The following is a 27,159-nucleotide window of genomic DNA, read 5'->3' as shown; positions in this document are numbered from 1 at the left end:
GCAGGCCTTTTCTTAAATAGTTGCACTTGTTAAAGTCGCTCACTGCCTTCCTGCGTTCATAATGGCTTTTAATACATTATCTGGAGGTATTGAGTGATGTGCAGGATAAAGCGAAGCGATGGAGGCAGTGTAATACAATCCGGACAGAATTGGATCTCAGTCCCTTCCCTTTATTCTCCATGGCATGTGTTAAACCGAGTTGACTAATTGCAGCAACCCCCCTCCCCCCCTCCTTTGTTGCAACACCTTGATTCAAAAGCCGCTTGTGAGTGCCTGTTCTTTTTGGGCGGATGTGGTGTTAGCCCGGTGCAACACACAGCGGGGACCTCTGATTGTGTGTGTGTGTGTGTGCGTTTGCTCACTCGCTCGCTGACGGCCTGATGACATTCTCCGAGGAGATACACTCAGCCTTAACTCACGCAGACAATGAACCGCCGCGAAGTGCAGCAGCTGATAATAGGCTCAGTTCGACCTCGGAGGTTACAGTCAAATAAACGGGACAGATGCTTAGCACTTGTGTTTTCACGCCCCTGGAGCGGATAATTCCGCTCCAATCCGCCACCCTCCTCCCATCCAGCACAACGCACCCTACATATAATATTGCAAACAACAACAAAAATCCTTCACCAGCTCGTAGCACCGAGACGAGTGTGTTGGGGAGAGATTAAGCGATTGCTTATCTCTTTTCTTCTTTCGCTATTTTCGACTCCCAAGTCTTGCACAGTCAGTGAACCGTTAGGAGCTGGCTGGCGGAGGAGCACAGCTATTCTGCAGAAAGCTAGGGGCTCTTGTTGTTGTTTATTTACGTAGTTTTAGTTTTCAATTTAAGGAGCTTAGCTGGGAGAAAAACATATGGAGAAACAAGGACCTACAGATGCTGGAATCTTGTGTAAAACCACAAAGTGCTGGAGTAACTCAGCAGGTCAAGCACCATCTCTGGAGGACTTGGAATAGTCTGTTGAAATGTCCCGATCCGGAACGTTGGCTATTCATGTTCTCCAGAGACGTTGCCTGACCCGCTGAGTTACTCCAGTATTGTGTCTATCCTCCTGAGATGCTGCCTGACCCGCTGAGTTACTCCAGCAATGTGTTTTGCTTCATGGGATGGGATTTGGGGGGGGGGGGGGGGGGGGGGGGGGGGGGGGGGGGGGATGATGATATATTAGGTATCAAAGTGCAAAGAAATACTTTGTGTATTAACCGATGCAACGGATGTGGGTTCATTTTTGCACTGCATTATTCATTGAACTTTTGATTATTTTTTTAATCGTTTTGTGAGCAATGTTATTTTGTTGTGGTGGTTTTCTGCGCCTACATTTAACCCAAGTCGCTGTCAAACAGACTTCCTCCTCGTGTTTGGTTAACTGGCTGTTAGCGGGACCCCTCTGCCTTGTGTGTCTGTATTTAGTCAGCTCGTTGCCCGGGAACATGAAGACGTTTGAAACTCTCTCCCAACGCATGTCCGTGGGGTGTGGGGTTGGGTTGGAGGGGGCTTTATCTATCTATCTGTCTGTAACTGGCGGGGGGGAATTGATCTTTAAAAACAGTGCTCTGGGGTCGAAGGAGTTAAACTCTGCGGCTTTGCAACTGAAATGGATGGTGTGTGTGTTTGCAGGAAGTTTGGGGGGGGGGGGGGGTTGAGAATGGTTGTGAGAGGCGGGAGAGTCGACAAAGTGTGATCAGATAACAATGTGTGTGTTGGGCGGCCGGATGAGATGCGAGACGTCAGCACCTGATTGCTACACCCAACAGGTCTTTCAGTCAGCTCGGCCGCGTTAACCTCTTCCTGGGTGTCACTACGAGACATGTAGACAGGTCGGAGATGTCGCTTCCCCCACCTCCCCTCTGTATGTCTCTCTGTGTGCTCTGAAAGTCCCGAGGCGTCTCGCCCGCCCGCCCGCCTTGCCCAACCTCGGCCCGTGTCACCGTCTTTGAAAGCGGCAGCTGGTTCCTCGCTGCAACCTGGGCGGATGAGTTGAATACACCTCTCCCTCCTCCCCTCCCCTCCCTTCCCTCCTCTCTCGCTGCATAGCTGTAGCTGCACGGGAAACCTCTCTGTGAGTGGAAGAGAGAGAGAGAGAGACCGGTACACTGAGGGGCAGAGATTGTGTGTGTGTGTGAGAGAGAGAGGGGGGATCTTTAGTGAAAAGCACGAGAGGAGAGAGGGTCTCGGCAGAACAGATGCCTGGCGGTTTATATCCTCGCTCTTGCATTAACAGTGACAAATCTGGTGTCACTCTGCCAGACGTCCAATTTACAGATAATGATCCTTGCATGAAGATTGATCGACGCCTGCGGATCCTTTAGAAGGGAGGGGGGAGGGGCGATTTCCTTTCTCTGTCTCTCTGTTTCCCCCCCTCCCCTCTTCTTTCCCTCTCCCACCCCCTTCTTTTTCTCTCTCTCTCTCTCTCTGCAGACGTGGAGCCGGGAAAGGGCTCCTCCTCTCGCCCCGTCCACACAGGAGATCCTGACAGGGTTTACAAAACCAGCTCCCCCTCCCTCCCTCCGCGCCAGCTCCCCCTCTCCCCCTCTCTCGCCTTCTCTCTGAAGCTCAGTTAGAAACAAAATGCGTTGACCTCCGCCCTTGACATTCAGAGTGCCGAGTGCGAGGAAAGGGAGGTTGCATCTTGCACCCTGTTGGAATTTTCTTTATTTTTTGAAAACAAAAGATGAATGCCTATTCCTGATCCCAACCCCGTGCATTTGGCCGCGTTTGATCCCACCCCCCCCCCCCCCCCTCCCCTCTCGTTTCACAGCGTTGACAACCGAAGCCAGAAGTCGGTCGGGTATGGCAGCGCTGCAGCGGCTCCAAGGTGTTGCTCGTAGTCACTTAAGCACAGTGTGGGTTTGGGAATGACAATCTGCTTGCGAGACTGAATCACAGGAGCGAGCACCTTGTTCCCCGGACCCTCTGTAATTCACCCATGCCTGCAGATCTATTTTGCAAAGGAACAAAATTAAAATCATGTTTGGACTAAAGCCACCGCTGTACTACCTCCCAGGTAAGAAACATCAATGCTCTCACTCTCCACACCCTCCCTCCCTCTCAGTTAGTTGCTCGTGGTTTCTGCCTGGGTTTTGTTTTTGTGTGTGGTAATGTGAGCGCGTTACTTTTTTTACCAGATAGCTGAGTTTTCTCCGTCTCTGTATCACTCGCTTACCCCCTTCCTCTCTCCCACCCACCGGAAAGCGTTTGGATGTGTTCGAGTCTGCGTTGTTTAATAGCCACTCTCCAAACTCTGGAGTAAGTAGTTTGTTTGGACTGTGCGTTATCTTCGGTGGGATGCTTGCAAATGTCTGGTGGCTCAGTGAATTCCGAATATGCATTCACCGCCAAACCGAAGCAGATACAAACCCCAGCATTAATGAAAGAAAGCCCACGGGATTTTAGTTTTGTTGTGGTGCTTTGGGTCGACGGGGGAGGGAGTATAAATCTGTAATGATGCGGGGGTTCAGGAATGGCTTCCCATTCCTTCAGCTCGCCACAGTGCGTTGCATGCTGACTATCATCCACTCCCTCCTTCACCACCTCCTTGTCTCCGAGGGTTGAAAGCTTTGCCAACCCTTATGGAATTGGCTCGCCTCCAGCAGCAGTTCTTCCCATCGTTACCATCGTGGCATTTAAGAGGCTTTTCGATGGACAAATGGATATGTAGGGAAAAGACGGATATGGATCACGTGCAGGCAGAGGCGATAAGTTGAACTTGGCATGTTTGACACGGACACTGTGGGCCGAAGGGCCTGTTCCTGTGCTGTACTGTTCTATCATCTATGTTTCGCTACCGTCTGATTTTTTCCAATCATAGTCACCTCGTTTGCCTCCCAGGGCCAAATTATTGGTAGATTGTACCAGAGAGATACAGCATGGAAAACAGGCCCTTCAGCCCATCGAGTATATACCAACCATCAACCACCTATTTACATTTATCCAATGTTTTCCTTCTTCCCAGATTCTCCTCAACTTTCCCCAGGTTCTACCTCTTGCTTACACACCAGAGGCAATTTACAGCACTCCATTAACCTACTGAACTCCATTTCTTTGGGATGTGGGAGGATATTGGAGCACTGGGGGAGGGAACATACGGTCACAGGGAGAACATACAAGCCACACAGGCAGCACACGAGGTCAGGATTGAACCTGGGTCTCAGGCGTCATGTGGCAGCGGCTCTACCAGCTAATTGGGGTTCATGCCTGTTTGCCCCACTGCACATCGCAAGGGGCCTCTCCTATCTAACAGCAGGATGAGCTTGAGTCCAGGTTAACGCAAACAACAGATTCCGGCTTCTCCAGCCCTCGGAACCAGTTGGCGTACACCCTTGGGGTGAGCTGGCGCAGGGCTATCCTATCCCCCATCCTACGCCCATCACCGTCTACTTGCACAATCACGTCCACCTCCGTTTCATCCACATCAAAACCCTAAAGTGTTACTTTTGTCAACTCTATCTGAGATCACGTTGTACAAAGTTCTGCTCGGAGGTTGCTGTCAACACACGAGGGAAAGACTTTGGTGCAGTTCTGCCATGAGGGTGTTGTGGAAAGAGTATCATGGATGTACGCATTGCCATTTTACTATCCACCTGGGTCTGACAGCGTGCAGAGTAGACACCAGGTCTCGTGGGGCTGATGGTGAGCTGGGCACGGGCCTTTGGCCCAGGAGTGGGACTGAGTGGGAGCTTCTCTCGGGTCTGGGAGAAGGGGTGACGGTGATTTGGGTGTCTGGTCTGGCAATGGGGCTGACTCTGGTCTGGCCATGGGTCTGATGGTGACCTGGGTGTCAGGCCTGGGGCCATGGGTCTGATAGTAACCTGGGTCTCTGGTCTGGCAGTGGGTCTGATGTTAACTGTGCCCCATGATTGAAGCTGTTGGTGATTCTTCTTGATAAAAGCCCTGCGCCCTTTTTTCATTCAGCCAGGCTGCCCAATTCCAATCCTTGATCTCCACACTGGAAAAATAATGACTGATATATCGTTTAACGCCCTGGGTTTTGAGATGCTCTGCTTTTTACAAATACATTGTTAATTCTTTACGTCGACAGTTGATTTCTCTGCTGGTCTTGCTTTCTCTCCACATCACCTCCTCCTTGACGTCAGTGCATTCCAATCTCCCATTATATCAAACCCATCCTCCAGTCCGTGCCTGGTTCAAACTAACCTCTTCACTTTCACATCCTCGTGCATCCTTTGGTCTTCTGCTTCTGCACTTAAGTGTGTCTTTCCTCCCACTACTTTTCTGCCATAGACCATTAGACGGAGCAGAATTTGGCCATTCAGTCCGTCGCGTCTACTCCACCATTCAATCATGGTTAATCTATTTTTCCCTCCCAACCCCATTCTCCTGCCTTCTCCCTGTAAATTTTGACACCATTCCTAATCAAGAGTCTCTGCCTTTTAAAAAAAAAAACCCAAATGTCTTGGCCTCCTCAGCTGTCTGTGGCAATGAATTCCGCAGATTCACCACTCTCTGGCTAAGAAAAATCCTCGTCTCCATTTTGAAGGCGTCCTTTGGTTCTGAGGCCGTTCTCTCTGGTTCTAAACTCTGTTTAAAACTGCTTTCAATATTCCAAATTTGGCCTCACCAGTGCCTGATAAAGCCTCAACATTACACCCTTGCTTTTATATTCAAGTCCCCTGGAAATGAATGCTAACATTGCATTGGCCATTCTAGTAACAGACCGTGGTGTTGCCAGCTTGAATTTATTTAATGAGGAACTCTCGATAGAATTTTGTCTTTCCAAGGCCTCCCTGAGACTGACTATATGTATCCCAGGCCTGGGTGGATCCAGTTTCTCCATGGCCCCTGATTTATTTTTCTGTCAAAGCCAGCAAAGAGAAAAAAGCAAGTGAAAACTTATTAAAAGATTCAGCCAAGTGTATCCAACGAAGATAGATTTCTACAAACTACCCTTGTAGCAAAAGTGGAATTGTTACATTACCGTTACGATTAGTCATAGCATAAAGCAGCTGAGCTTTAAGGTGAGAGTAACATAGAACAGTACAGACACAAAGTGCAGGAGTATCTCAGCAGATCAGGCAGCATCCCTGGAGAACATAGATGGGTAGCATTTCGAATCGGGCCCCTGATTCAGTCTGAAGAGGAATGCTGACATTTTGGGTCAGGATCCTTTTTATGGCTGATTCGCTCTGAAGAAGGGTTCCGACCTGAAATGTCACCTATCCATGTTCTGCAGGGATGCTGTCTGACCCGGTGAGTTACTCCAGTACTTTGTGTCTTTTTTTTTTTGGTAAGCCAGCATTTGCGGTTCCTTTTTTCTACATAGTACAGTACAGTACAGGGACATGCCCTTCAGCCCACAATGTCCGTGCCGAACACGAGGTCAAATTAAACTAATCTCCACTGTCTGCATGTGATCCTTATCCCTCCATTCCCAGCATATGCGTGTGCCTCTTAAATGCCACTATCGTATCTGCCTCCACCACCACCCCTGGCAGTGCATTCCAGGCATCCACCACTCTGGATGGGAAAAAAACGCGTACATCTCTTCTTAATCTTCATTAGAATTAAGTAGACAACAATCTTTGTTTATTAAGTAGATGAGAAAAATGTGGATGTAAAGCTGCACCTTGCAATTCCTTGCCACTTTAATTTCCCTCCCGTTAAGTTTGTTTCTTTTTATTTTGAAGTTTTTGGTTGATGTTAACTACACTCGGAGATGTGGGGTGCGCCATGTAGTTTCATCCAGCATTGACTGCAGCTTGTTCTGTGATCTTCACGTGCTGCTGTCATAGTAACCACAATAGCCACTTCTTAGTTTCCAAATGATTATCTGACAGGAGCAGAATTGGAAAAAGACACAGGGCTGACAGGGATGGGGTTAGCTATTGGTAAGGAGGGGGAAATGTCGAATAACTTCTCGCTTGGCTCCAACGAACTCATTATTGCCCGGCAGGCTCCCTATCTCTGCCCTGTTTGATTCTCATCCTTTGAGCTGGTAGAGGATGGAATGTGTAGCAAGGAATTACAGATGCTAGTTTAAACCGAAGATAGACACAAAAATCAGCGGGTCAGATAGCATCTCTGGAAAAAAGGAATAGGTGACGTTTTGGGTCGAGACCCTTCTTCAGATCATGGTCGGAATGTGACAGCCAGATAATGCATTGAAATACCAAGAAAGCAAAGGCTTAAGAACGATTGCTTCCTTAAAAAATCTTTTAGCCTTTGAGTCTAAATATCTTCCAATGTTCAATGGGATGAACAGTGGTCAGTGTGGACAGGGGCCAGAAGGGTTCTGTATCCCGACAGTCTCAAAATCTAAAACAAGAGTGTTTGGAGCTTCCTTCCTCAAAGGGCGGTGACAGCAGTGAATACTGCTCCAGCAGAGGCACATAGACATTATGTAAACAAGGACTACTGCAGATGGACTGGTTGCAGTCACATCAGCCATAATCTTATTCATTTATTGAATTTTTGTTTAATATATATCTATGCACATTGTATTTACAATATCTTGATGCTGCAAGAATTTAATTGTTTCCCACAATTGTTTGCGTCAAGACGTGCGTACGGCGTCGAGACGCTGCGCACGCCCGTCGAGGAGGTGCGTACGGCGTCGAGGCGGCTGCGGGCCGTCAGGCCGTTGCCGCGCGGAATTTTTGAACACGGTCAGTTTTTCGGAGCCCTGCGCGATGTCGGGACCAGCTCCGCACAACTCCATACAGCTCCGGCGATCGAAGTGGGACCGGCCCCGCGAGGCCGTATGGCTCAAGCGACCACGTTAGGTAGTGCTTGCCGCATGGAGTCGCATGCTCGTGGGACAGGCCCTTTAGTTTGAATTATATGACGTATCTGGAGCCACAATTCCAATTCAAGGCACAGTTTGGACTTTTGAGCCTTGATCCCACCGACTGTCTCCTGCCACGTTCTCCTCCCCCCTCATCCCAAAACTGTCTATCTCTTTATGATTTCTCAAAGCACACAATGCTTTCAATAGACATGAGGTTCCACTCAACTCACTCCTCTCTTTCTCCTGTTCCCCACTTATCTGCTCCTTGCTCGACATCGTAATTACTTCAGCATTGGGGAATAGTTTCAAAGATCGAGAGCTGGTGAAGTCAATCAGATGTGTCGTAAGCTTTGGGGTATTGGATGAGTTAGTGATATTAACCAAAGTGTGTAAAACACAGAGTGCTGGAGTAACTCAGCGGGTCAGGCGGCATCTCTGGAGAACATGGATGGGCAACGTTTCGGGATAGAATCCTTTTTCAGGCAAAGTGCTCTATCCACAGTCACTCTGTTTACTTTGTATCTTTGGAGCGAAGGAAATATGCAACGTTTCAGCCCGAAACGTTGCATATTTCCTTCGCTCCATAGATGCTGCTTCACCCGCTGAGTTTCTCCAGCATTTTTGTTTACAGTCAATGCATCAGCCTGGTGACTGAGAAAATGTAGAAGTCAAACAGATAGTGAGAAGGGGGCAGGGTGGAGAGAACAGATGGATATGTTAGGTAAGATGGGGACTGGGAAAGGCAGAATGGCCCCTCTGGCCTGTTATCCCTCTTCTCTTTGATTATTGCTAATGGCCAACATGACGTTGACATTTTCTGAAGCTACCTCTGGCACTCTGCAGACCAAGGACTATCCCCAATAATGTCATCAAACTTGTAAGTATGGTGCTGGTTCTGTGTTCTTATGAACTCCTATCTTACCGTGCAGAGGTCAGCTTTCAACACCTCTTTCACTTTAGACCTTTGACTTGAGAGATACTCTGCAGAAACAGGCCCTTCGGCCCACCGAGTCTGTGCCGACCAGCAGTCACCTCCTACACTAACACTGCCCTACACACCAGGGACAATTTACAATTTTACCAAAGCCAATTAACCTACATACCTGTACGTCTTTGGAGGAAGCCGGAACATTCGGAGGAAACCCATGTGGTCACGGGAAGAACGTACAAAATCTGTACAGACAGCACCCATAGTCAGGATTGAACCCGGATCACTGGCTCTGTAAGGCAGCAACTTTACCACTGCGCCACCCCCTAAAATAGGTTATCACACTAGGTTATCACATGGTATATTTACTGTTACTGTCCATGCAAGCCACATCAAGCAGGTAAATCCAATAAGTTCATCCAATGGACAGTGATGACACCATTGTGGCCTTATCAGGGCATGGTCTCTCTGATGGACATAGACTAAAGTTCCTCTGTTAATCTTCCTTCCGTGGACTTCATTATAGATCCGAAACCTCATACCTTCTCTCCAAGATTCATCCAGACAGGATTGCTAGGGTTAACATCATTTTAACCTATTTTACTACAGAACATATTTCTTCCCACCTTAGCTCTATCACTTCTTCCCCCTGTCCACTCCCTTCCTGCTTCTCTCCTCGATAATTCTGACACTCTCCACCCCTTTCTCCCTCCACCATCGAGTCCCAAATAGCTGACGATCACCTGAGACATCCATACCGTCCCATATCGAATGGCGACGGGCCTGTGACTTTTTATTTGAACGGAAGCTCGCTCGATACAATGTTACTTTGCCGGGCTGAGCTGGTTCTCATTTAGAACAACTTTTCCTTTTAGCTCCATTCACTTCCGCTAAATCAAAGGCCTAGCTGTGGGAGCCCCCATGGGTTCAGGATCTGTGGAACAACCCTTGTTTCAGTCCTGAGCAGGGGGCCTCCTTCACCGTTCTCCAGGAGATTGATGACTGTTCTGGGGCTGTTTCCTGCTCTTCTACCACATTCTTCAGTTTCATTGCATTTGTTAACCATTTTCCAGCCTGATCTCGCTTGGTCCATCCCTCGTCCTTGCCTTCCCTTTCTTAACTCCTCTATCGTGTTCCTGCAGACGGGTTTGTGGCCAATGCTGACAACAAACCCACAGCTGTTTTGAATACATGGACTTTGACATTCCTAGACCTTCCCCACACCTATCTTCGTACTTCCTCTCCAGTAATTCACTCTGAAGCGCAAACATCAGTCAGAACAGGATCTGCCATTGCTTTGTGTACACTCTGCCACCTCACCCCTAGTTCAATAACATTGCTGCTTTTATTTTGTTGAGTTTAGAGATACAGCATGGAAACAGGCCCTTCAGCCCACCGAGTCCATGCTAACCACCCATACATTCATTCTATGTTATCGCAGTTTCGCAACGAAAGGAAGTATATATAGGTAGAGTTAATGGCAGGGTTCCCTGATAGTTTAGCAAATAGTGACATTCTGTGGGGTGTCTATAGTGACACATCATCCTCGGGTTCTGATGTTGATCCCTCCTAGTGGTGTCGGGAATGGAGGATAACTATACCTAGCAACCTATGTGTCAGGGGACGATTCATTCAGATGTTCCTGGGGAATCCAGTATTGTGAGCCAAGGCTCCCTGCTTGCAGCTGAACTGGGCTGCACCTCAGGAGTTCTGGAACATCTCACTTAGAGATGACTTTCATCTCCCACTGGAATAACCGGACACTGAAATGATGACATGCCACCTTCTCTTAACTTTCAGTTTTGTTTATTTTCTTCTTTTTTTTTAAATAACACGTTCACTTGACTTTCCCTTCTGGCATTTCTTGCCGAGTGGGTGCTGGCCAAATGCTGCTGCAGAGGATGATTGAGGCTGAATGAAGTCATTCGGCTGCAGGGACTTTGACCAGTGAGTTTCTGGCTGGTTACTGCTTAACAAGGCAAGCCCAAATTGCCAGGTAACCTGGCAGTTCTGGAATCCTGTGACTTTTCTATCAGCATTTAACAGGTAAACCCGGAATGAATCGTGGAAAACCCCACTGGATATCTCGGCCATCTTTTCGCCCTGTCACCTTCGGCAATGGCAAACCTACCAGAATGTTATAAAGTGGAGCAAGTGATGGTGTGTCATTCTAACATCCCACAGAATGCCACTATTTACCAATCCATAAGGGAACCCTGTCATTAAATATATGCCTCCGTAAACTTTCTTTCACCTGTCTCTTAGTCTCAAGACATTGACACCTGATTTAGAGTGCAGGAAGGAACTGCAGATGCTAGTTTACACCGAAGGTTGACACAAAGTGCTGGAGTAACTCAGCGGGTCAGGCACCATCTCAGGAGAGAAGAAGTAGGTGGTGTTTGGGCCGAGACCCTTCTTCATACCTTCTTCATAAGAAGGGTCTTGACCTGTAAGTCACTTAATTTAACGCGTGTTTAAATATCAAAGAAAATAGGAAGGAGAATGTGGGAAGAATAAAAATGGGCTTGATATTTCAGTCTTGTTTAGAGATGCAGTGTGGAAACACATCCTTTGGCCCACCATGTCCGCAGCGACCAATGACCACCAGTATAGTAGTTCTATCCTACACACTAGGGACAATTTAGAGAACTTGGTTGGGTGAAGGTCCTGTTTCACATGGAAAAAGACTCTTCACCCCACCAAATGCATGCTCCATTTACATTAATCCCATTTTTATTTTCCCCATGTTCTCATCTACTCCATTGCTCTAGACCCCCTCCCCACATTCCATATTCTACCACTGGCCTGCATGCTAGATGCAATTTACAGTGGCCAGTTAACCTGCCAACCCCGTGTCATTGGGATGTGGGAGGAAAGGATAAGACCTGGATAGAGTGGATGTGGAGAGGTTGTTTCCGCTAGTGGGAGAGTCTAGGACTAGAGGGCATAGCCTCCGAATAAAAAGATGTACCTTAAGTAAGGAGATGAGGAGGAATTTCCTTAGCCAGGGTGTGGCGAATCTGTGGAATTCATTGCCACACGTGGCTGTGCAGGTCAAGTCATTGGGTACTGATTAGTACGGGTGTCACAGGTCATGGGAGGAGGCAGGAAAATGGTGTTGAGAGGGAGAGATAGATCAGCCACGATTGAATGGCGGAGTAGGCTTGATGGGCTGAATGACCTAATTCTACTCCTATTCCTTATGACCTTTTGACTCCCTGCTGAGTCGTATACACGGGCAAATGTTGAAGAAATCTAATCTAAGGAGGTGTGTGATCTTCCCCTTGGCCAAGTGGCTGGCTGCCACACTTCGTTATCATTCCAGAGTGATAAAGAGGTGAATAGGCACGCACGTAGCTGCCCATACCTGGGGTCACATCTTCCCTTTTGTCATGTGCTACGTTGAGGAGAGCCAGTGACTGTGTTTAAAAACCACTTTCCACCTTCCGTGTGTTTCCAGTCTCGATCCCGACCACAGACCGACCCACAGAGTCTCTAGCCCAGAGTTGGGGAACCGCGAGCCGGAGGACATCGGTTTAAGGTGAAGGGGGGGCAAATTTAATAGGAACCCGAGGGGTGACTTTGTCACACAGAGGGTGGTGGGTGTATGGAACGAGCTGCCAGCGGAGGTAGTTGAGGCAGGTACTATCGCAACGTTTAAGAAATGTTTAGACATGTACATGGTTAGGACGGATTTAGTGAGATGTAGGCCATAAGCAGGCAGGGGGGACTAGTGTAGATGGGACATATTAGCTGGTGTGGGCAAGTTGGGCTGATGGGCATGTTTCCACACTGAGTGACTCTATCATTCTATGACCCTCCTTGTGCTGTGTGCTTTGTGACAACAGGCTTCTGCTAGTTGCAAGTCTCACACGTGCAAATTGCATCTGGGAAAGCTGGCAGCACCAGCATACACGCCACTGCATCTCACTCAACTCTTGCCGGGCTGGCTTGCCCAAAATAGCCCTTTGACTGATGCTGCTGCTTGCAGCTTCCAGCTGGGGTCACATTGCATCCTCTCTGTAGCTCAGACTGCTCCAGGCTGTGTCCGTTTTCAACCGTTTTGGACATGTAACAATTCATGATTTTCTAACAAGTGCGAAACAAGGACAGCAGTCTAGTTTAATACTCACCGCAGTCTGTGAATGTTTGCACAAAGGGCGAGTATTTGGCCTGCCTTCTGTCGCGGTGTCACAGCGATATTTGAGAATGAGTGATAGAACTTTACTTTAGATTATAGAGATACAGCATGGAAACAAGCCCTTCGGCCCACCGGGTCCGCGCCGACCAGCGAACACACCGTACACAGGCTACACACCTGTATGTCTTTGGAGTGTGGAAGGAAATTGGAGCATCTTTAGTAAACCCACCTAGTCACAGAGAGAGCACCCAAATTCCGTACAGACAGCACCCTTTGTCAGGATCGAACCTGGGTCTCTGGCGCTGTAAGGCTGCAACTCTATCGCTGTGTCACTGTGCCACCCTGTGAAACTGGGTTGACGGAAGGGGCAGGACTGGCAGTTTAATATTCCAGAGTGTAGGTTTGAGGCATGCCAAAAGGAATGTAAAGGAGCAGTGGGGTGGTGGTGGTTGGGGGGGGTCACACTACTGAAAAGGGAGAACACAACAAAGATGTGGAGAGTTTATTTTGGAGAGATCTTCCGATGAGATGATATGGGTAGAATATAGGAATAAGATCCGGGGTGCATCATTTTAAAGGACACTTGAACAGGTAGGTAAACGGGAAAGGTTTAGAGGTCCAAACTCGGGCAAATGGGGCTAGCATAGTTGTGGCATGAAGAGTTGGGCTGAAGGCCCTGTTTCTGTGCTCTATGTATCTATGCCTCTATGATCACTTTGTTAGGATTATCGAGCCGTTCTCCAAGTTGTCAAAGGGAATTAGAGGAACAGATATGTAACTTAATCCACAAAGGTGTGAGAGCATTGGGTACACAGTAGTGGGAGTTTTTAACATTCCCCAGTATTGACTGGGATTGTTTTGTGCAATGGGGATTAGACCGAATAGCAGAGTAACTCAACAGGTCGGGCAGCAACTCTGGAGAAAAGGAATAGGTGACGTTTCGGGTCGAGAAGATGTGGGCGAATTTGTGTGGTTGAGTTGTAAGAAATTATTTTGCGACAATATCTTGAGTCTTACCACAGGCGGGGACAGTACTCATCCTTATCTAAGGCGGTGAATCTGTGCCTGTGGTGGATGTGTTATTGGGGGAGCACAGTGGGAATATTGAACATAAGTTTTAAAAGCAGTTATGGAGAAGGATAGGGTTGGTCCTAGAGGTTAGGTCTTGAATTGGGGGAAGGCAGATTTCATGTAGAAAATATCAATAGGAGGAAGGCTGATTTTTTTAAATTTCAACTTTATAACCTTTGGTATACCACAGAAATTGGAGCTAGGATCTATGGTTTGTGATATACCTTCACGACTTGGGTATAAATGTAGGACAAATGATCAGTTGGTTTATGAATGACATGAAAGTTGGTGTTGTGGAAACGGCTACATCAGTATATAAGTGGTTGACCCGAAACGTCAACATTTCCACCACCGCCCACAGATGCTGCATGACCCATTGACTTCCTCCAGCAGATGGTTTGTCTGTTGCTGCCTGTGTGGTGACTAAATGCGCTTCCCTTCTCACCTGTCTCCTTCCGCTGAACCTTGTAGACTGCCACTCGACAGTTGCTAAGCTATCACTGTAGTATTTAGTGCGGTGACATTTCAGACCCATTGGAACCTCTCCTGTTAGATTTGGTGGAAAACGACTTCTGTAACAGAGATCGGCTCGGTGGCACAGCGGTTAGGTTGCTGCCTTACAGCGCTTGCAGTGCCGGAGACCCGGGTTCAATCCCGACCACGGGTGCTGTCTGTACGGAGTTTGTACGTTCTCCCCTCGACCGTGTGGATTTTCTTCGAGATCTTCGGTTTCCTCCCACACTCCAAAGACGTGCAGGTATGCAGGTAAATCGGCTTGGTAAATGTAAAAATTGCCCCTAGTGTGTGTAGGATAGTGTTAATATGAGGGGATCGCTGGTCGGTGCGGACCTGGTGGGCTGAAAGGCCATTTTCTCCGTTGATTCTCTAAACTAAACTAATACGAATGGGCTTCAACCTGCCCCTCGAAGCTCAATGACTGCTTTATCTGTGCTGATCAGTGGAATGGTCTCTGCTATGCTTTGACTTTGAATCCATTAACTTTACAGAGAGTAGAAAATCAACCTGGTAATCTTCCTGATGTGAGCTGGGGAAGTGACATGGTCAAAGTTGTTTTTATATAAAAACCTGCTTAGTTTTATTTGTTGATTTTGTTCTGCAAACATCAAGGTTTATAAGGTTGTGTTTCCAGCACAGTTGATTCATTTGATGACCTCTGAACAACTTGACACGCAAACAGCTAGACAGGCGTATGGACTTAAATATGTGTTTTGGTGGCTTCTTGTTGTCCATAATATGCTGTGGTGCAGTCCATACCCCAAAGCTTGCAGAGGTCTGGCGTGGAGTCGTCATGTAGTCTAGCCCCCACAGTTCCAGAGACAGAGGTTCAACGGCTGGGTGAAGTCAAATTCAAGTAATTAAATAAATCTGGAATTAAAGCTAATCCCAATAACCATGAAACTGTGGAATGTTCATGGGCGGCACGGTGGCGCAGCGGTGGAGTTGCTGCCTTACAGCGCTTGTCGTGCCCGAGACGCGGGTTCGATCCCGACCACTGGTGCTGTCTGTGCGGAGTTTATTCATTCTCCCTGTGACCGCGTGGGTTTTCTCCGAGGCCTTCGTTTTCCTCCCACACTGCAAAGACATACACATTTGTAGGTTAATTGGCTTGGGCTTGTATATTTGGTATACGTGTAAATTGCCCCTAGTATGTGTCGGATGGTATTAATGTGTGGGAATCGCTGGTTGACATGGACTTTGTGGGCCGAAGGGCCTGTTTTCGCACTGTACCACATGAGGCCACTCAGCCCATCAAGTCTACTCCACCGTTCAATCATGGCTGATCTATCTTTCCCTCTCAACCACATTCTCTTGCCTTCTCCCCATAAACCCTGACACTCATATTATTCAAGAATCCGTAGATCTCCGCCTTAAAAATACCCAATGACTTGGCATACACAGCCTTCTGTGGCAATTCTACAGATTCAACCCCCCCCCCCCCCCCCCCCCCCCCCCGATGACAGAAATTCCTCCTCACCTCCTTTCATTCTGAGGTTATGGCCGGTGTCCTGGACTCTCCCACTAGTAGAAACATCATCTCCGCATCCATTCTTTCCAGGCCGTTCACTATACAGTAAGTTTCAATCAAGTGCCCCCCCATCCTTCCAAACTCCAGTGAGAACAGGCCCAGTTATGTCAAACGCTCATCGTATGTTAACCCAATCATTCCTGGGATCATTCGGTTAAACCTCCTCTGGGCATTCCCCAGGCAATTTACAGAGGTTAATTGGCCTACAATCCTGCACCTCTTTGGGATGTGGGAGCAAACCAGATCCCCAATACCATCACAGGGAGAACATGCAACTCCACACACATGCACAACACCAGAGATCAGGATCGAATCGGAGTCTCTGGTGGTGTGGGGTAGCAACCTCTACCTGCTGCACCACTGTGCCGAGCATCTTGGTCTGCATGGATGATTTGGGCTGGAGGACCTACTCCCACCTACTCCCTGACTCTAGGCCCATGACAGTTTGTGGTTTATATCACGATTTGGCTGAGAAGGTACACGGCATGATGATAGTATGTTTGCAGATGAGACTGAAGTTAGTGGTATCGTAGATAACAAAGATGGTGATCAAAAGACAGCAGGATCTTGATCCGCTGGGCAAGTGGGCTGAGGAATGGTTGATGGAGTTTAATGCAGATTGGTGCGAGATGCTGCACTTTGGGAAGTCAAACCAGGGCGGGACCTTCACAGTGAATGTCAGGGCCCTGGGGAGAGTTGTGGAGCACCTCGATGACTGTATTGCAGCATTTTGCCTGGTCTCGTCAAGAAAAGTGCCTGCAGGTCGGAGGAATCAAACAATCGGTTTCATGCAAATTCAAACCCACGCATCATCTGCTTACCTGGATCAGCAATACTTTCTCTTAATGACCCCTCTCACCTTGATTATTTTCATATATATGTTCAAAACCTTCCCACCGCACAAAGACGTGCCTGTGTATTCAGTTCTAAATCTGCCACATTAGCTAGAATGCACATTGCTCATCCCCAGCAGTTGCACTGTGATTAATACGATAAACACTTGCTAAATTTATTCTTTTCCGCGCTACATAATGGCACTCTCACCGCAGCCAAGGCTAATCCATGGCCCAATTAAAATGTGTGTTTCTGCCTTGAGGCTGATGGCTGCAGGATGCAAATGTGCACCTGTTTATTCAAAGCAAAAAAATCCTTTCTAGCTGACGTTTTGCAGTGTGTCTTCTTGGTCAGGATCCGAGCGACCGACCCCCTGAGCCGGGAAAACCCTTTGCAGAAGAGGTTTGGAGCTGACAAATACCTCTAGGCAACAGCACCAGTGAAACATAGAACCGTAGACAATTTGGAGTACTGGTGGTAGACATTCGGCCCGTTGAGTCTATGTCACCCCCGAGTGGAGCAGTCTCTCAGTTCCCGCCCGGAACCCTGCATATTATTCTATCTCTAGTTAGGCACGGTGGCACAGCTGGTAGATCTGCCATCTCATGGCGCCAGAGGCGCAGGTTCGTTCCTGATTTTGGGTGCTGTCTGTGTGGAGTATGCACGTTCTCCCTGTGACTGCTTGGATTTCCTCTGAGTGCTCCGGTTTCCTTCCACATCCCAAAGATGTGCTGGTTTGTAGGTTGCTCCTTGGATGTGGGGAGTGGGTGAGTGGGATAGCATAGAACCAATGGGAATGCTGATCGATGGTCAGCATGGATCCGGTGTGCCAAAGGACCCGTTTCCATGCTGTATCTCAAAACTAAACTAGTGCCATTCCAAACGCACAGAGTCTCTTGCCCATGGTAGGGGAATCAAGAATCGGAGGACATAGGGTTAAACTGAGGGGAGACAGAGTTAATAGGAACCTGAGGGGTAATGTTTTCACACAAAGGGTCGTGGGCCTATAGAATGACCGGCCTGAGGAGGTAGTTGAAGTAGATACAATTGCAATGTTTAAGAAACATTTAGACAGGTACATGGATAGGACAGATATAGAAGGATATGAACTAAATGCAGGTAGGTGGGACTAGTGTAGATGGGACATGTTGGTCGGTGTGCGCATGTTGTATCGATGGGGCAGTTTCCACGCTGTATTACTGTGCTTTATCAATTATCTTCCAAGGTCAAATGTGAGGGTCTTTATTGAGTGGGTGCATGGGACCATCACCAACTTCAGGGTAGTACTAGTGTATGGGGATCGCTGAGTAACGCGGACTCGGTGGGCCGAAGGGCCTGTGTCTGCATTGTATCTTTGAAGCTTGGTAAATTTTGCCCAAAGGTGTACATCTCTACCTCCTGTTCTTTGAACCATTCATAATGGGCATAACATTCCCCTTTTCTACTCTGCCAGATCTTCCCAACAAACTCTGATCCAATCTCCAGTCTAATCTTCCAATTGAAAACTTTTGATCTCTGGAACGCAAGGGACAGATTGAAAGTTGAAGTTAGTGCACCACATGTTTCATGAGAGGGGAAATACATTGCGGTAGAATTCACATATCACTTTTGAACCCATTCAGGAATTCTCTTGTAAATGATACAGCATGGAAACTCCCTTCGGCCCACTGAGTCCATGCCGAACACTGGTGCTATGGTATCTCACTTTTGCGTCCACTCCTTACACACTAGGGACAATTTATAGAGTCTAATTTCACTGACAAACCCTCACAATCATTGGGATTTGGGAGCAACTGGAAAACAAAACATGCGGTCAGAGGGAGAGCGTGCAAACTCCATATAGACAGCACCCTGGGTGAGGATCAAACCAGGACCTCTGGCACTGTGAGCTGCGCCACTGTGCCACCCTAATTGTTTTGCAGGATGAGTTTTATCTATGATAGTCGTATGTAAGTGTGTTTGAGCCATCCGTTGAGTTCAGGTGTAGAAACAAGGAACTGGAGATGCTGGTTTACATGAAAGACCACAAAGTGCTGGAGTAACTCTGTGGGCCAGGTAAACATGGATAGGTGACATTCAGGTTGGGACCCTTGATCAGTCTGAAGAAGGGTCCCGACCCAAAACGTCACCTAACCATGTTCTCCAGAGATGCTGCCTGACTTACTGAGTTACTCCTGCACTTTCCGTCACATTGAGTTCGGGTCTTGTTTCTTCTGCATAAAGCAGTCTTGTTATAAATTACTGTGGCACCTTTTAGTTTAGAGAAACAGGCCCTTTGGCTCACCAACCAGCGCTCCCCGCACACTAGCACTATCCTACACGCGCAAGGGACAAATTACAATTAACCGACAAACCTATATGTCTTTGGACTGCGAGCGGAAACCGGATCACCAGGAGAAAACCCACGCTGGTCATGGGGAGAACGTATGAACTGCGTACAGACAGCGCCTGTAGTCAGGATCGAACCTGGGTCTCTGGCGCTGTAAGGTAACAACTCTACCGCTGCGCCGCCTGTTACTTCTTATTGGTGCGAAGCATGAAACCTGCCTGATGCAAGAAGAAATGGGAGTGCACTGTTGTTTGGGCTTGTAATGCTTCAGAAACAAGGCAGGGTGTTACTGTTAAAAGAGTTAATCTGTTGAAGTAACCTGGCAGGGCAAGAGAAAGGGTAGGACTCTTGTTTGATCAACACCTGTGTAGAAGGCAGGCTGACCAGATGTTCTTGCTTTCTTCCCTGGGTTTCATAGCATCTGTCAGTGGACAGGGATAAATGCCATTGTAATCATTTTTTACACTTTACTGCTGTGTACTGACACCGATAACAGCAGCAACATATGTCCCTAAAACTGATGAGTATAGTCAGCCCGAAGTGTTTGTTAGCCTTGCACACTGCACGCTGCCTAGAAAGCTTTGATGGTGGGTGATTACAGGGCTTTAAACATTTATGGTACAATGCTGCTTTGGTAGCCTGATGCTTTTTATGAACTAGCCTGTTTAAACTTTAATTAGCAGATCAGCACAGAGTGCACGCAAAGGCCTGCTGCCTCCTTTGTTTATAAAAAAAATCAAAATAAACTTTATTCAGGATAAACGCAAAATTCCTCCGATATTCTCCACGGCTATACGTACATTCATTGGTGTTGTGTTTCGTAGTGTTCCTAAAAGGCATAATTATGCCCGGTACCCTTGCTACCCACGTGGCCTCCAAGGGTGATATTCCTTCCCTCATTTGAGGGGCATCTCCACCACACTCTGCCCACGAATGTCCAGCAGTGGAAGGACCCTAGACTGTGGTTCCCCCCCCCCTCCACAGAGCCTTGGCGTTGGCTGCACCGAGCTTCAGTGCATCCCTCAGCACGTGCTCCTGCAGTGTGGAGCGGGCCAGTTGGCAACATTCCCTGGCGGACATCTCACTCTGCCGGGAGGTCAACAAGGTTCGGGCCGACCAAAGCGCGTCTTTCACCGAGTTGTTGACCTTCCAGCAGCACTTGACGTCCTCCTTTGTCCCTGCCTCCTGCGGAGTGTGCGTCACTTTGAGCAGAGTGAGAGGGTAAACGGGAGGTGTGCACCAATTCACCGTCCACCCGAGCGGTGAGGAGAGGCATGTCGGAGAGTGCGGCCAGAACGTGGGCCTTGCAGATCCACTTTGAGATGAACACAAAACAAAATAACGAGGAGAGTGAAAAAGAAACCAGAGTTGACAGCTTGTTAGTTCTAATTGATCCGATGGATTAATTAGCTATTTTTAAAATGTCACTGCAGTCCCTTGCAAGGCAATTTAGTGAAGCAGATTAAATTCCCTATTCAGGTGGCTGTATCTATTATTGGAACCACTTTCGAAGCTGGAAGAGTAGATCCATTTTGTTGTAAAATGTGGTAGAACTCAATGGTTAAAGCATTTGGAGCTTCAGCTTTTCTGTTTGTGGAGATTCATTTTGAAGGTTTCTCTTTTTGCCTTTCCCGAGCCTTTTATACCAGGGGCATGTGTAGGGTGTATGTTGGAATGGGGATGAGGAGGAATTTCTTTAGCCAATGAATTTAGGGAATTCATTGCCACAGGCGGCTGTGGAGGCCAAGTCATTGGGTATTTTTATAGGGGAGATTGATAGGTTCTTGATTAGAATGGGCATCAAAGATTACAGGGAGAAGGCAGGAGAATGGGTTTGAGAGGAAAAAATAGATCAGCCATGATCGAACGGTGGAGTGGATTCAATGGAATTCAAATTCAATAAGACATGGCCTAATGCTGCTCCCATGTCTTATGATAAAATTGACCTGAGGACCTGCTGATCCATGTGGCTTAATGCCACTTTTACCCATAACTTAGTAGCTGCTAGAGATAATAGAGATAAGTAGATAGACACAAAGTGCTGGAGTAACTCAGCCGGTCAGGCGGCATCTCTGGAGAAAAAGGAATGGGTGACATTTTGGGTCAGGACCTTTCTTCTGACTGGGCGTAGAAACTAAAAAGGCAGATGCTGGTTCACACCAAACATTGTCGTAAATTGCTGGAGTAGCTCGGCTGGTCAGGCAGCAGTCTGAGGACGGGTCCCGACCCGAAATGTCACCCATCCCTTTTCTCCAGAGACGCTGCCTGGCCCGCTGAGTTACTCCAGGATTTTATGTCTTATCTTTGGTATAAACCAGCATCTACAGTTCTTTGCTTCTACCTATCCATGTTCTCCAGAGATACTACCTGACCCGTTGAGTTACTCCAGCACTTTGTGTCTTATCTATCCTGTGGCCCACAGGCTGTGGGGCATCATGTGCAAGATGTCTCAGCAAATGACTCTTCAACAATACTTCCCGATTTATGATTTGTTTCATCGTGAAGGACAAGGGCCACCAGGATATAAAAACCATCAATCACTTGTTTCTTTTCCAGTCATCTCCACTGGAACTCTCTCCCCAACCTACACGAGCAAGAAGGACTCCAGTCACTCATGATGGAGACTCTGTATCACCTTGTCAAGGCCAATTAAGGATGGGCAGTAAATATTTGGCCTGCAACCCACAAAACTCCGGGGGGTGGGGAGGGGGGAATGATGGAGAGAGTCAGTTGAGATTATACCTGAATTTTATTATAAGGCACGACAAGTACTTGTCTGTCTGTCTGCCTGTCTGTCATCCTTTAAAGAACCAATGTGAGTGATGAATAACCGAAATTAGTTTTTTTTTCTTCCATTAATAGAGTTCTTTACCTTGCCTACAGTGATGTAAAAATGTTGTCCAAGGTCCGTAATTGATTCTGCTTACGATGGCACTGTGGTTGGCCCTCTGTTGTGTCATTAACTTGTTGCGGGCTCGTGATTGGAGTGGTGCAAATGTAGACAATTACCGAGTTTAAAAAAAAAAAATCAATTAATTCGGACAAGCAGATTAAATATACAGTGAATTTTACTAATCTGCGCTGACAGAAGACGATTACCATGGGCAACGATGTAACTAGATCACGACACGTTTGCGCAGGAGATGGGAGACTCTCATCTGATTGTGGTTTATGTCCTGGAATGAAGCCTTTGTTCTCTGTTGGGTGGGAGGTAAATCTGGATTATTTTTGTTGCCTCACCAATCTGGCAGTGATGTAGCACGCCACAGCTCATCACTAGCGGAGTTCAGCTTAGCTTATTCAGTTTAGTTTATTGTCACGTGTACCGAGGTACAGTGAAAAGCTTTTTGTCACGTGCTAACAACGAACGCCGATGCCAATGCCAGCGATGCCATTGCCTAAGGACTGGATGGCACGGTGGCGCAGTGGTAGAGTTGCTGCCTTACGGCACCAGAGACACGGTTTCGGTCCTGTCTAGGGGTGCTGTCTGTATGGAGCTTGTACGTTCTCCCTGTGACCCGTGTGGGTTTTCTCAGGGTGCTCCAGTTTCCTCTCACACTCCAAAGACATGCAGGTTTGTAGGTTAATTTGGCTTCGGTAAAGATTGTAAATTGTCCCGAGTGTGCGTAGGATAGTGTTAGTGTGCTGGTCAGTGCAGACCCAAAGAGCCTGCATCTGTCCGCTCTATATCTCTAACTAAAAACTAAAAAAAAGACTGGGCATTAGCTTTGCAGTGAATGATTGAACATGAGTAATCTGAGACCCACACACTGACTGCCCCTGCACAGTTTTGACTGCATAACATGTTCTAAACCCATTCCCCCGACCAATAGATGGAGTTTTGGAATTGAGGAACAGATTGGTAGACTCCAGCACTTTGCTCCAGAGTTACTCCAGAACTTTATGTACATTAGTGAATGGGTACTTGGCAGATAGTGGATCTCAGTGGGCCGAAAGGCCTTGTTCCATGCAGTTTGTCCCAGTCTTCGGAGGAGACAGTCAGACACAGCATTGGTGATCAGCCGTGATTCTCCGCCATCAGGTGAGGGGCTCGTCTCTGCCCAGCTTCCATCTCATCATCTTCCCAACCTTTGAACGCCTGCTCTGAAAACCCTCCCTTACAGAGATGATTAATGACTGAGCATGAATGCCTCGACTCCAGTTAATGGTGAAGCCTGCCACATCTGTGCCAGCCGTTTTTGTCTTTGTGTGCATTGTGCAAAATCTACCTGACTTCAGCTCTGTGTCGCAGCAACCCTCACCCCCCCCCCCCTCTCCCTCTCCCTCCCCCACCTCTTTCTTTCCCCCCTTCTCCTCCCCCTTCTCCTCCCCCTCTCCTCCCCCTCTCCTGCCCCTCTCTCCCGCCCCTCTCACCCCCCCCTCTCCTACGCCTCTTCCCTCCCCTCTCCTGCCCCTCTCACCCCCCCTCTCCTGCCCTTCTCCCCCTCTTCTCTCCCCCATCTTCTCTCCCCCCTCTTCTCTCCCCCTCTCCTCTCCCCTCCTCCCTCCTCCCTCCCATCTTCTCTCCCCCTCTTCTCTCCCCCCTCTTCTCTCCCCCGCTTCTCTCCCCCTCTTCTCTCCCCCTCTTCTCTCCCTCCCATCTTCTCTCCCCCTCTTCTCCCACCCCTCTTCTCTCCCCCCTCTTCTCTCCCCCCTCTTCTCTCTCTCCCCTCTCTATCTCTCCTCTCCCTCTCTCTCCCCCTCTTCCCCTCTTCTCTCCCTCTCCCTCTCTCTCTCCCTCACCCCTCTTCTCTCCCTCCCCCTCTTCTCTCCCTCCCCTCTTCTCTCCCTCCCCCTCTTCTCTCCCTCCCCCTCTTCTCTCCTTCCCCCTCTTCTCTCCCTCCCCCTCTTCTCTCCCTCCCCCTCTTCTCTCCCTCCCCCTCTTCTCTCCTCCCCCTCTTCTCTCCCTCCCCCTCTTCTCTCCCTCCCCCTCTTCTCTCCCTCCCCCTCTTCTCTCCCTCCCCCTCTTCTCTCCCCTCTCTTCTCCCTCCCCCTCTTCTCTCCTTTCCCTCTCTCTCTCCCCCACTTCCTTCCTTAGTCCTCGTCCTCCCCTCGTCCTAAAGTGGCAGCAGGGATTGAGGCTGGAGCGCAGTGGGATGGGAGGGGAGTTGAAGGAGGGGAGCTGGGCAATTGCTGGCTCTGGGGAGAGCTGTGTGCCTGGCAGCAGGGGCTGGGAGTGCAGACTGCGATCCAGGCGACGTCTTGCCGGATGGCTGATGACAAGTGCGGAGCGGGCCATCGATTGCTAGCAGATGGCCTGATTATTAGCAAAATCAAAATGCACGCCGAAAATCTGCAGCGTTGCCAATGTTCATCCCTTACCCAGAGATAAACCCAGCCGGCCTACTGGTACCATCTGCAGCTTCGTGCAGAGCATTAAGCCCACATTGATTGAGTCAGTGCTAGTGGGCTTATCATTTTAAAACGAAAAAGGATTTGGCTGGTTGAAAGAGCACAATAAACACATACCTTCCTGATAATGAGAAGCATAAGTCACCAGAACAATCAATAACATGAAAACTTCATTATCTCCATTGTCCAAGCTTATTATTTGGTCATTTGTATTTGCTTAGTGAAGGGTGTTTTTTTCATTTCTTTGCCCCCCCCCCCTCCCTTTACTCCTGTGCTCACTCAGGTATTTTAGTTAAAGAAGAAGGGTCTCGACCCGAAACGTCACCTAATCCTTTTCTCCAGAGATGCTGCCTGACCCGCTGAGTTACTCCAGCTTTTTGTGTCTATCTTCGATTTAAACCAGCACCTGCAGTTCCTTCTTACATATTTTAATTGTGTGTTTGGCCTTGTTTCCCAAAGCAAATGTACAATTCTGATTCAGGGAGGAAGTGTTATCCATTGCCCTAATCCGTGGCTTTCACAGTCTTTCTCTCCCCCCCCCCCCCCCCCCCCCCCCCCCCCCCCCCCCCCCCCCCCCCCGCCAGTCATGATCTTCCCATATTTGCTCCCCTTCCAATATAGACGCAAGGAGGCCCCTTAGTTCAGTCAGAGTAGCTAAATAGGGTGTGACCATCGACCACTGGGCAAGTTGGGCCAAAGGGCCTGTTTCCACGCTCTATGACTCTATGACAATGGAATTGAATCCCGTCTGCAGCAGGGAGACAAGGGGTGGAAAACGGCAATGATGTCTCCTGCAGTTCAGGAACTACAGAGTCCAGAGAAGGGTTCTGACCCGAGATGCCACCTATCCATGTTCTTCATGAAACACAGCATTGAGCGTCTGGCTGCGTGGACACTTTAACGTACCACTGAAGGATTGTTCCTCCAACAGTGCTGAGCCTCTTTAGTTGGCGTCTTCTGCTTGTCGCTGGAGTGGGGCTTCGACCTCGAACAACTTAACCTGGATGAATTAAGAAGAAAAGGAGGCACAAAGCACTGGAGAAACTCAGCAGGTCAGGCAACATCTTTGGAGAATATGGATCTTTGTGGTTCATTTAGTTGTCATATGGCACGGACACAGCTCCTTTGGCGCGCTGACCAGCGATCCCCGCACACTTACACTATCCTACGCACTCGAGAGACAATTTACAATTATACTCAGCCATGTAGCCAACAAACCTGTACGTCTTTGGAGCATGGGAGGAAACGGGAATTACTGGAGAAAACCAGTGTGTGTGTGTGTGTGTGTGTGTGTGTGTGTGTGTGTGTCTATCTGCGTTTGTGTGCATGAAGATAGACACAAAAATGCTGGAGCAACTCGGCATTCTGGAGTCAGGCAGCAACTCTGGAGAAAAAGAATTGGGGATGTTTTGGGTCAAGACCCTTCTTCAGATTGAGAGTCAGGGAGGGGGAAACTAGGGATGAATGTGCTTTGTGTGTGTGTGTGGATATATTTGTGTGCATGCGTATGCTGTGTGTGTGTGTGTGTCTATCTGCGTGTGTGTACAAGCATAAACGTGTGTATTTCTGTGTGTGTTTCCGTGTGTGCGTGTGCATGCAGGCAGCTCCTGTCCCCTGCTCCTCTCCCTCCCTGCTCCTTCTCATTCTGGATGCCCTCCCCTGCGGCCTCAGTGAAAGGCTTGACAGGCGAGTGGGGATCGGGGTGAAGGGATGATAATTGATGTCCTTGCTAGTGGCGCACTACAGCAGGTCAGCCGTCCCAGTGCCAGCACAGGGGCCCTTGGGTTCCCTGACCCACTCCCTGACAGCTCGCATGTGTGTGCTCTAAAATTTAATTGCTCTGCTCTGCCCAATTTGCATAATCCACATAATCACACTGATTTTAATTGCCCACAACTCTGCAAAGATCATGTGGTTAAGTGGTAAATCATAATTAGATAAATAATTGCTTTGGCCATTGCAAGCTGCTTTGTTATACCTGCCATCTGCTGGGCAGTGTCCCTCTCTCGAAACAATGCACCCCGGCAGGCTGCTCATGCAGCTTGCATCTTATCTGTACAGAGACGTATTTTGGAATCTTGCCTGGGCTGCCGGGGGCTCTGGAATGGTTTCCGATTTGGCACATTAGGTATTCATCGATGAGATCATCAACAAGGCCCCATTTCACACAAGAGAAATATATCGGACGTTATTTTCTTTTCTCCCACCTTTCCCCCCACCCCCCCCTCCCCTTGCCAAGCTTTCAAAATGTATTAAACCAAGTGCCTGGAACCATCCACCACCATACTTCTCGATTCTCGATCGTGTATAGTCTTTCCTGTATAGTGGTTGGCACGCAACAAAAGCTTTTTTCCTGCACCTCGGGACACGTGACAATAAACCCAAACTCTGCATCAAAGATTACAAGTTTTGCCGACAAAGCACAGGAAAATGGTCTGTAGGTATAAGGTTTGTAGGTTGATTGGCTTCGGTAAAAATTGTTCATTGACCCTTGCACGCAGATGAGTGCTCGTGTGCGGGGATCGCTGGTCGACATGGACTCGATGGGCCGGAAGGCCTGTTGCCGCGCTGTATCTCTAAACTAAATCTGGAACATTGCGGACCCCCTTGTTAGATGTCTCCATCCTGCTGTCTTGAAATGAGAGCAAAAAAGACACAAAGTGCTGGAGTGACTCAAGGAGTTAAGCAGCATCTCTGGTGAACATGGATTGATGA

The 27,159-nt window shown here is 48.3% G+C and overlaps 1 protein-coding gene and 1 long non-coding RNA gene across 4 annotated transcripts in view; both read left to right on the top strand.

Moving 5' to 3' along the window:
• Nucleotides 1-27,159, top strand: part of gse1 (Gse1 coiled-coil protein) — a 507,238-nt gene that overhangs the window by 370,953 nt on the left and 109,126 nt on the right. The gene's annotated exons all lie outside the window — the stretch shown is intronic.
• On the top strand, nt 1,546-25,657 carry LOC116982560. Its single transcript, XR_004414493.1, has 3 exons — nt 1,546-3,002; nt 7,950-7,956; nt 25,646-25,657. It is a non-coding gene; the product is annotated as an uncharacterized LOC116982560 (long non-coding RNA).

This window comes from Amblyraja radiata, chromosome 17, assembly GCF_010909765.2.
Source record: "Amblyraja radiata isolate CabotCenter1 chromosome 17, sAmbRad1.1.pri, whole genome shotgun sequence".
Classification (NCBI taxonomy): Eukaryota; Metazoa; Chordata; class Chondrichthyes; order Rajiformes; family Rajidae; genus Amblyraja; species Amblyraja radiata.
This window is presented reverse-complemented; position numbering and strand designations above follow the sequence as displayed.